Raw genomic sequence first — 10,895 nt, 5'->3', positions numbered from 1 at the left:
AGATATTGAAGACAGCGCCTTGTGCATGCCAGGAAAACACTCTTCCACTGAATTACATCCCCAGCCCTTCTTATTTATTTTTTGATTTTTGAGTCAGTGTTCTACTGAGTTGCCAAGACTGGTCCCAAATTTATAATTGTCTTTCCTCAGCTGCTCATGTAGCTGGGACAACAGGCATATGTCACCATATCTGGCTGAAGAATATTTTATCAGTTTGTATAGTAATACAGAATAATGACATTTGTTTTGGTATATATATATAATTTTCATTCCCATTACCCCTCTTCTTTTTCTTCTCCATGATCCCTTTTATTATCTCCAAAAGTCTACCTTAATAGTTATTTTTAAATTTCTCAGTTTTAATTTCTCACATATTAAATTTAATAAAACAAATAATTTTGTTCTACTCAATAATTTTTCAATTTGTCGCTTTTTAAAAATGTTGTCAAGTACATGTAGCATAAAATTTGCAATCTTAACCATTTCCAAATGTATAGTTTAAGAGTAAATCTTTGGGATGTTCACACCATTCTGAAGAGCTCAAGGGAGGCAAGTGGTATGCTATGATGGAGGTTCATTGTAAAGCTGGCTTTTGAGTTAGATGGTATACTTTATTCCAATGATAACTACAAAGATTTGGCAAATGAAAAACTAGAATGGAAGAAGTTTATAGGTGAGCCCTTATTAATGTATTCATTTGTCAATTGCAAGTTCATGCCCCCTGATGGCCCTCTTGGCAGACATGGCCCAACTCTGGACAGTTTCCTAAGGAAGAAACCTATTGTTCCTGAAGACAAAAAGCCAGCCTTGTCCAAATGGAAAGAGGTGTACCTATGGACACAAGTGCAAAAGTTACCATCCCAAAAGGGGCAGTCAGCCTCAGTGGTCAGTGGCCAATGAATTTCGTGCCATGTCTAGAGATACAGCCACCAAAAGTGCAAATGAAGGAGGATCAGTGGAAAGCAACAGTGTACCTTGCAGCACTAAGGCTGATAGCACTTCTGATGGCAAACGAGGTGCTCTAAAGAGGCAATCAGACCTAAGCATAAGGACTCAAGTCTACCAAGACCTAGAGGAAAAGCTTCCCACTAAAAGAAAAAAAAAAAAAAAGGAAACCAGTTCTATACCTTCCTTAGTAGACCAGCTACTTCTACTGCAAAACCCCAAAGCATTACATCTCTAAGTAATGTCCTTCCATCTGGACTTCATTTCCCAATTCAGGATCAAAGACCACAGGGACAATATCTTCCATGATAATGGCAATCAAAAATCATAGCACGCCAATTCCTTATGAACAGTATCCAAAATGTGACTTAACTGTTGATATTGAATGTTATTCCATGTTGAATGCATATTCAAATCTGAGTATTTCAGGCCCATGAAGTCCTGAAAGGCGTTGCTCTTTAGACACAGATTATAGAATACATTCTGTAGCTTCTGATTGCAGCAGTGAAGGGAGCCTGAGCTGTGGGAGTAGTGACTCCTATGTAGGTTACAATGACTGCTCCTATGTTCATTCCCCTGACCCACAGCTAGAAGAGAATTTGAAGTATCAACACATTGCACCCTAACAACAACCTTAATTCCCAGGCTTTTCTGCACAACTTCCATGACCCTTGACCAGAGTGCAAAGTTATAGTCATGAAGAACCAAAGTTTCACCACTAGCTGCCTTTTCCATGCTTGGCTGTGCAGCTACAGCACCCTCCTGGAGATTATTCACCTCTTCCAAATTTGGCAAATGCTAAGGCCCCACACCTAGGGAGGTCCTTAATAGCCACAAGAATAAACAGCATTTCTGATCCTCGGCTCTATGACAGTTCTCCTTCAAGACAAGGAAAGCCTTACTCCTGCCATGAAGGTCTGGGCAGCTGGGATAGGCCAAGTTATGGGATGGATGCACGTGAGTACTGGCAAACTTACTCCTTGCCTTGTAACTCTGTGCCACCATGTTATGAGCAGTTTACCTTCCAGGGCCTGCCTGAGCAGTGGGAACCCACCTAGTGAATACTGAACTGTGGAATGCAACAAGACCCTCCAAAATACCAAGAAAACTGAGAGAAAATTTATATCAGTTTGTGCAACATCTTCCCACCTGACCTTGTGAGAATTGTCATGAAAACGAATCCTTACAATGACAGATGCCTGGCAACTCACTGCAGCCATTTTGGTGGAGAAATCACAGCTGGGTTATTGAAAGATGATGCATCTTTGTGGTGCTTAACAGATTTCTGTTCAGCTCAAATGCTGAGGGAGGCTTGTTACAATAACACATGTGAACTTTTCAGCAAGGAGGTTGAATAGTATCCATTTATGTGAACCAATGTATCATGGAATCTGTATGTACAACCCCATACAGTGGAAGTATCATGGGATTACTTTACATTCAAACCTTTTTTTGAGCATTTCCCTTTTAAAGCTATATCTTTGGCTGAAAATTTATCCAGCCAAATTTCTTTTCTATTAAATCAATAGAATCTAATGTTTAATTAGAATCTTTCACAGATTTTTAAGTTATTTTTATTTGGGGAAAGTGGGCTTCTTTGTCCTATAATCATTATTTGTAGAAACAAAGATATACTGCAGCACTGGCTTTATATTTTAAACAAAATCTAAATTACCAATTTATGCTGAAATGGGTAACATGTATATTAGAATGATTTACCATATGGCATTTTTCTTGTTTCGTTTTTGTTTTTATTTTTCCTGGTAAAAAATCTGTTAATTTAATGGTCAATTTAAAAGAAAGCAGATGCAATCAATGGAAAAATTGTTTCCATTTTTTTCAGTGAATAAGGCAAAAGCCTTTACTGCTAGAGCTTGTTATCCAGCTATGATGTGCTTCTATAGAAATGAAACTGAATTTGTAAAATCCCATTAATTTGTATTTTTAATGTTTGTTTTTTGTTTTGAGGCACAATACTAGATAAATACCCCTTTCACAGTACTTTCTGTTTTTAATGAGTATAATTATTCTCTATGCAATTTTATATTTAATGTAGTCTATCTTTCCTGCTATTTATCAAGGCTTCCCTGACATGGTTTCTTGTGTTGAGGATATGCAACATTTATTGATACCACACTATAGAAATAGCGATGGGGGAATTATAAATGTAAATTAAAATTTTTGTAAAATCGTGTGTATTTTCCATTTTTCTGAACGTAGTTTTTTGAGGGAGCCTGTTATATAATTAAGGCCAGACTCTTGCTGCAAACAGTATAGTTTTAGATACAGACTACTGTCTGTTCAACTATTAGTAAAGGATATTTCTGGTTTTAAACTCATGGGTTTTGCTTACTGCAGTTACATTTTGCAGTTAGTGGCAGATAGTTGTATGATTGATAACTTGACTGTTCCTCCAGACTCTGAATTTTACATAGTTTAATACGCACATTCAGATGTGGTTTTGTAATCTGCTTGGATGGTCTAGTCATTTGGATTATTCTACATACTACAATTTGAAGTAAAGCCCTAAAAAACCAGACAGTACCTTTTACTGTTGATATAAATTGTATCTTTTTAGCTGTAAGAACTATTTTGATTTGTAGATCTAGTTAAAAACACAAATGGTAACTATGATTAAATTTGGGGGCAATATTTTATCCCTTATTTAAATACAAATTTTTAAAATAAAACTGAGATCTATAATGGAGTAAAAAAAATGTAACAATTTAGGCAAATAAAGTATGTTAGTTTTGTACAATATATTGAAAAGAGTAATTGTTCAAAAGGTAAATATATTCCCACTGTTATGCAATCAGTCTCCAAAAATCATTTCATCTTACAAAACTAAAACTCTGTACCCACTAAACAACTCTCCATTCCTTCCTTCTACCAGCCCTTGGCAACCACATTTTACTTTCTATCTGTGTGAATTTGACTACTCTAGGTATTCCATATAGGTGAAATCATGCAATGTCTATCCTTGTGTGACTGGACTGTTTCACTTTGATTAATGTCTTTGAACCATGTTGTAACAATTATAAGTGGAACACAGGGATTCTAATTTATCAATAACCGTACTGTGCCCATGTTATTATGTGATTCTTTGATTAATAGTAGGCATCCTAAAGGATGTGAGGTTAATTTTGGTATTGATTTGCATTACCTTAATCATTAGTGATATTGAGAATCTTTTCATGTGCTTGCTGGCTATTCACATACAATGTTTTGGAGAAATGTCTATTTGAATTTTATACCCAGCTCTTTTAAAACTTTCATTTTGAGACAAGGACTCACTAAGTAATTAAGTTGCTCAGGCTATGCTTAAGTTGCTCACTAATCATTAAGTTGCCTCAGCCTCCCAAAGTGCTGAGATTACAGGTATGCATCATCACATCTGGCTCTGTGTGAGTTCTTTGTCCCTGTTTTCAATTGGGTTGTTTTGTTCTTGTTGTTGAGCTATAATTGTTTATGTATTTTGGTTATTAGCCCCTTTTTAAATATATGACTTGCAAATACTTACTCTGCTTTTTGTACGTAGCCTTGTCACTATGTTGTTTAAATCCATTGATGTACAGATGTTCATAATTTTGATGTAGTCTAACTTATACATTTTCACCTCTTTGCATATGATTTTGGTATCATATCTAAGAAATATTGCCAAGTCTAATATCATGAACTATTCTCCTAACAGTATTGTCTTTTAAGGGTTTTATAGCTTTAGCATTTAACATTTAGGTCTTTGATCACTTTTCAGGTTTTTCTGTGATTAATATATTATTTTCTGATATCAATATATCTACCTCTGCTCTTTTGCTTACTATTTTCATAAAATATCTTTTCAAAGTCATTTCATTTTTAAATTATGAGGTTTTAACTTTGCTTTTTTTTTTCATTACTGGAGATTGAGCCCAGGACCTTACATTACACATGCTAGGCAAGTGCTCTACCACTGACCTACACCCCTGGTTCATTTATCCTATGTATGTCCCTAGATCTGAAATGAGTTTCTTCCATATTTCCAAAACTGATAATCAGATTTAACACCATTCTAATGAGAATACCAACAGTATTCCTCACAGAATTAGAGAAAACAATCCTAAGATCCATATGAAACCAGAAGAGACCCAGAATAGCAAAAGCAATCTTGGGCAACATGAGCAAAGTAGGAGGCATCACAATCTCAGGTGTGAAGTTATATTATAAAGCTCTGGTAATAGAAACAGGATGACACTGGCACAAAACAGATATGTGTATCATTGGACAACAAAGGAGGATGAAGAAACAACCATAGGCACATGTACCTATCCGATCTTTGACAAAAGGGCCAAAAACACCCTGGAGGAAAGATAGCCACTTCAGTAAATGGCACTGAGGAAATTGGCTATCTACATGCAGAAGATTGAATATAAACTTATATATCTCACCATGTGCTAAACTAAAACCAAGGTGGATCAAAGATCTAAATGGCAAAACAGAAACACTTCATCTGCTGGAAGATAAAGTGGGGAAAACTCTTGAAGTCATAGATGTAGGCAAGGACTTTTTGAACAGCGTGCTCGCTGTGTAACAATCTTGGAGGCATTGGAGGCATAGGAAACTTTCTTTCATGTGTGTGGTGTGAAGAATCAAACTCAAGGCTTCAGGTACGCTGGGCAAACATGCTACCACTAAGCTATACCCCCAGCCCTAATATTAATGTATTTATTCAATTATTGTGTATTTAATGTGTTTAAATGTATTTATTTAGTTATTTCTGGGATGGTATACATTCAAATTTGAAAAAGAAAAGAGGATTTCTGTTAAATTTTTTGATGCACACATTATTCAAATATAGTTATTGTGAGTTTACTTTTATACAGCATTTTCTCATTCAGTAAGCATTTGTGAAACATGTGTGTCCAGTACTGTTCTGGGCATACAGGATTCAGAAATGCACTAGACTGGTTTATTACTCTTCTCAATCTTAGATTTCAGAGTGAGGCCCAGGGGTCGAGGTTATAGCTCAGCAGCACAGTGTCTGCCTGGCAAGTGCGAGGCTGTATGTTCAATTACTGGTACAAAAAAAACCCCAAAACAGTCAGGGCAGCTATGTAAATACTTGTGTATGATCTGCTATTAAGGCTGAAGTAACAATGTTCCTTCTGTGTTCTCTTTAGTTTTCAGGTTATTGGGCAATGTTGTTCTTTCTTCTTCTTTCTGAACATCTCTTGCCCTTTTCCACATAGATAACTCCAGATTCTTGGGAAATATCTTACAAGGCACTACCTCCAGGAGAATACAGAATACTCTTTCCTAACAAAACAGACAAGATTCCAATCTTATCAATTGTCAGGGTAGCCTGTGTTCCTTCTACCATCATAATTTTTTTGTGGTTTCTTGGCTTATCTGATGCCATTTCCAATAAACAATGAGCTTCAAGGCAGGATCTCCATCTTCCTTACTCATTTCTGTACTTAATGTTTTTTTTTTTTGGTTTTTCTCCGGTACCGGGAACCGAACTCACGACCTTGTGCTTGCCAGGCAGGCGCTTTTGCCGCTGAGCTAAATCCCCAGCCCTTCCTTACTCATTTCTGTATCTCACACCTAAGTATAGTACCTGTTATACCAGGTGTGAGGAAATCTTTCACAGCTAGATTGTTCAGTTGTTAGAATGGGAAATAAAACAGAAACAAAATAACCTACCAATATAATCAAATCTCTGACAGGAAGGCATTGATAAAATTTTGAATTTTTATTGAATGAATCATAATTGAGATATAATTAACATTCAAACTTGAATTTCAGGTTTAAATGGGTGATTTGAGAAGTTTTGAAATTTGAATACATCTGTGGAACCATCACCAAAATAAAAGGAATGAAGACATAAATTACCACCAAGGGTTTACTCATGCCCCTTTGTAATCTATCCTCTCTATCCCTACCTGCTCCAGGCTCCATTCCAAGATAATCACTCACTTGCTGTCTGTATAAATGGGTATCCACTTCCTGGAATTTTATTTAAATGGAATCAAACACTGTGTATTCTTTTGTCTGATATGTTTTTTTCATCTTAACTATTTTAATTATATTGTTGCATGTATCAAAAGTTCATTGATTGTATTTTTGAGAGTATGGTATAGATATGCCACATTTTCTCATTCATTCATTAATGGACATTTAGGCTGCTCTCCATTTGGCACTCTCAAAATAAAGCTAGTCCAAACGTTAATGATTATGCATTTCTACTAATACATGGTTTCATTACTCTTAGATGAATATTCAGGTTTACAAAAGCTGAATCACATAGTAGTTATATGTACTGTGTAAGTTTTTTTAAGCCTATAAAACTGTTCACCACAGCAGTTGTGCCACTTTATATTCCACTAGCAATATATGAGTCCCAGTTTCTTTAATTTCTCAGGAACAATTGGTGTGGTTAGAAGTTGAGATATTCTAATAAATACATAGTTGTATCTCTTTTGTTGTAATTTGTATTTCCCGAATGATTAATTAATTGTATTGAGCAACTCTTCATGTGCTTCTTTACCATTCGCATATCTTCTCAAATAAAGAATCTATTCAATTTTCGCACTTGAAAAATTGAATTATTCATTTTATATTACTGAGTTCTGAGAGTTCTTTATGTATTGAGGTGATTAAAAACTACAGTGAATGTTAAAGTTTTTTTAAGTATGGAAATTAGTATGGAGATTTCTTAAAAAAACTAAGTAGAAATTTCATTTGACCCAGTTATATATTATTAATATATATTAAATATAGATAGTATGTAATATATTATCTATCATAAATATATATTATGTAATATATATTAAATGCATTTGCAGGAAAATGGATGCATTTTGAGACCATAATGCTAAGTGAAACAAATCAGATACAGAAAGATAGCTTCTCTTATATAAGAAACCCAAAATACAAATAACTTTGAAAGCAAAATGAAAGAGAGAGGGGCTGGGGATTTAGCTCAGCGGCAAAGCGCCTGCCTGGCAAGTACAAGGTCGTGAGTTTGTTTCCTGGTACCAGAGAAAAACCAAAAAAAACAAAAAAAATGAAAGACAGAATATAGGAAATAGAGTGGTAGACTTTTGGGAGACAGGAAGGGGATCTAGGAATAGCGAAGGGGGAGGGATGGGAAGCAAAATGGAAGTTAAAATGATTAGGATGAGATATGTACATGCACCAATTCACCAAGATGAATATAATTATTATGTACCAGAAATATATACCAATAAAATCATTACAGTAAAAGACCCATTGCCATTAATTCCCCTCAAATTATACACCTCATCTCCCTTGCTTCTAGCACTCTTATCCCTTCATTCTTACCCCTTCATTCTTTCTGAAACAGTTCTGGAACTGCTCCTTTGAGAGTCTTTAGCCGCTGTGTGGCTGCTTCAGTTTCCTAAATAGATTAAAAATATTTATTTTTCATATTCATTTTGACTCTAGGAAGATCCAGAAGTTGCATAGTGCTACATCGGATGCATAAGGTGGATCAGGGCACATCATAATTTCTTATGAGTCTGCCTTTCTGTTGGATGCTACTTGGCAGCAGCATTCATCATATCTTTATCACACCTTACTGAGATACTCATGACAGAGGACTCCCAGAATTGCTTCAGAAAATGGCAAGAATGATGGGATAATCACGTGTGAAGTGAGAGGAGTCTTTTGAGGAGGGTTTAATGGCAATGTGTCTTTTACTGTAATGCATTTTTAAAAATTTTTAATTCTGACTATATATTGATCACACCTCTTATTCTGGATACATCTGTGAAACCATCACGATGGTATGTGATATTTCAATAATTTTTGTACTCTGTTGCTTTGCTCCTTTTTAAATTTAATGGTGTGTAGTGAAGAGCAGAAGTTCTTAGTTTACTGGATTCTATTGCTTTTCTTTTTAATTTATCAAGTTTTAGGTGTCTCATAAGAGAAACTATTGCCTACTATAAAGATGCAAAATTTTTCTGTAAGTTTTAATATTGCATTTCACTTTTATATGTATGTTCCACTTAATTTTTGCATAAAATATGCAATATGGCTATAGATAATTAATTCTTAAAGTGCTGCTTGTTGAAAAGAGTAGCCCTTCTGCTGTGAATTGCCTTTCCACCTCTGTTGAAATACAGTTCAACATATATGTGTTGTATCCCTTGTATCTGTCCTACTTCTTGGGGGCTATGTTTTCCCATTACTGAACTACTGGATGATCAGCTATGCTACTTTTCTGTATGCATGCAAAGGAATAAAGGTCAGCGTACAAAAGAGACTCCTGCACACCCATGTGTGTGCAGCGTGATTGACAACAACCAAATTATAGAACCAGCCTAGATGCACATTGACAGATGAATGGATAAATAAAATGTGTCACATATACACAATAGAGTATTATTCAGCCATAAAGAAGAACAAAATCATGTTATTGGCAGGAAAATGGATGGAACTGGAGATCATCATATTAAAAATAAGCCAGACTCAAGAAAGACAAATACTGAATGATTTCCCTCATGCGAGAAATCTAGGGGGAAAAAGGACAATATGAAAGTAGAGGTGGGTATTATGGAAGGGGAAGAAACGTAAGAGATGGTGGCAAGGAGGGTGGACATGATCAAAACACATTACATACATGAACGAAATTTCACAATGAAAATAAATTTTTGCATAATTGATGTACTCTATTGATTATACTTTTAAAAAATTCACTCTGGTTCTGCATCATCTGTAGTTTCATATGAAAAATGTTAAAGGAAATAAATCAGACACAGAAACTTAAATATCACATAGTTTCTCTTACATGAGAAACGCAAAGTATAAAGACCAAAATAAAATGTAGATAATAGGAAATAGGGAGATAGATCTTGCTTAAAGGGGGAGGGAACCAAGAGATGGATGGAGAGAAAAGGGAGGGGAAGGGGATGAGATAAGCAATTAAGATATATTATGTGCACATACCAGCTCCACATAAGGAATGCAGACATTATATACTGCACACATGTGCAAAAAATATGAAGGCGATCAAGAGATAAATGGAGGGGGAGAGAAGCAAGGGAAAGGGGATAAAAAACAGAATTAAGTTCTATTATGTCCATGTACCAACTTTCCACAAGGAATGTGAACATTATGTTCTACAAACATGTACTGATAAATATTTTCAAAAATAAATTTAGCATTAGATAGAAAATTGTTAGAGTGTTCCCTGAGTCTGTTTATGGATCAGTTTTGAATTAACAAAAACAAGGTTTCCATATTAGTGTGGCATCTCACTGTTTATTTAGATCTTTACCAAAATCTCTTAATACACCTTTTACTATATAGGTCTTGATGACTTTAATTAGATTTATCCCTGAGCATTTTATATTTTTGAAGATATAATCATGATAATATTTTTATTCCCATATCTAATTAGTTGTTTACATACAGTGACTAAATTTTCTACCTTAGAAAGCTATTAAAAGATGAATAAATTAAATCTAAACTAACCAAAAGAAAATACACAAGCATGTATCAACAAAATTAGAAACAAGAAATCAATAGTGAAAAGCAGTAAGACTAAAAGAAAGCAGCTTTTTAAAGATTAATAAAATTGCTAAACTTCTAGCCAAACTGACTAAGAAAAAAGAATACACAAAATATTAATTTCAGAACTAAAACAGAGACCATCACCACTAACCCCATTTTTATTAAAAGCTGGGTGTAGTGATGCATCTCTGTCATCCCAGCATTCTGGCAGGCTAAGCAGGAGGCTTGTAAACTCAAGCCCTCTTAGCGACTTAGCAAGACCCTGTCTCTACATAAAAAATAAAAAGGGCTAAGTCGAAAGAAAACAACATCCAGTGACAGAGCCCTGCTCTCAGGCGTTGCCAGAGAGGCTTTTGTCTCTGCTATCCATCTCTGAGCCAGGCTGCATTTCTTGAGAATTAGAGTGACATTCTACAGGCAATTTAAAAATC

The 10,895-nt window shown here is 35.2% G+C and overlaps 1 pseudogene; it reads left to right on the top strand.

The window, feature by feature from the left end:
• Positions 1–517: 517 nt before the first annotated feature.
• Positions 518–2,196, top strand: LOC102018982 (annotated as a pseudogene).
• Positions 2,197–10,895: the final 8,699 nt, after the last annotated feature.

Source organism: Chinchilla lanigera, unplaced genomic scaffold (genome assembly GCF_000276665.1).
Source record: "Chinchilla lanigera isolate Chin_1 unplaced genomic scaffold, ChiLan1.0 scaffold00142, whole genome shotgun sequence".
Taxonomy (NCBI): Eukaryota; Metazoa; Chordata; class Mammalia; order Rodentia; family Chinchillidae; genus Chinchilla; species Chinchilla lanigera.
Note: the sequence above shows the minus strand (reverse complement) of the source record. Positions and strands in the feature narration are given on the sequence as shown.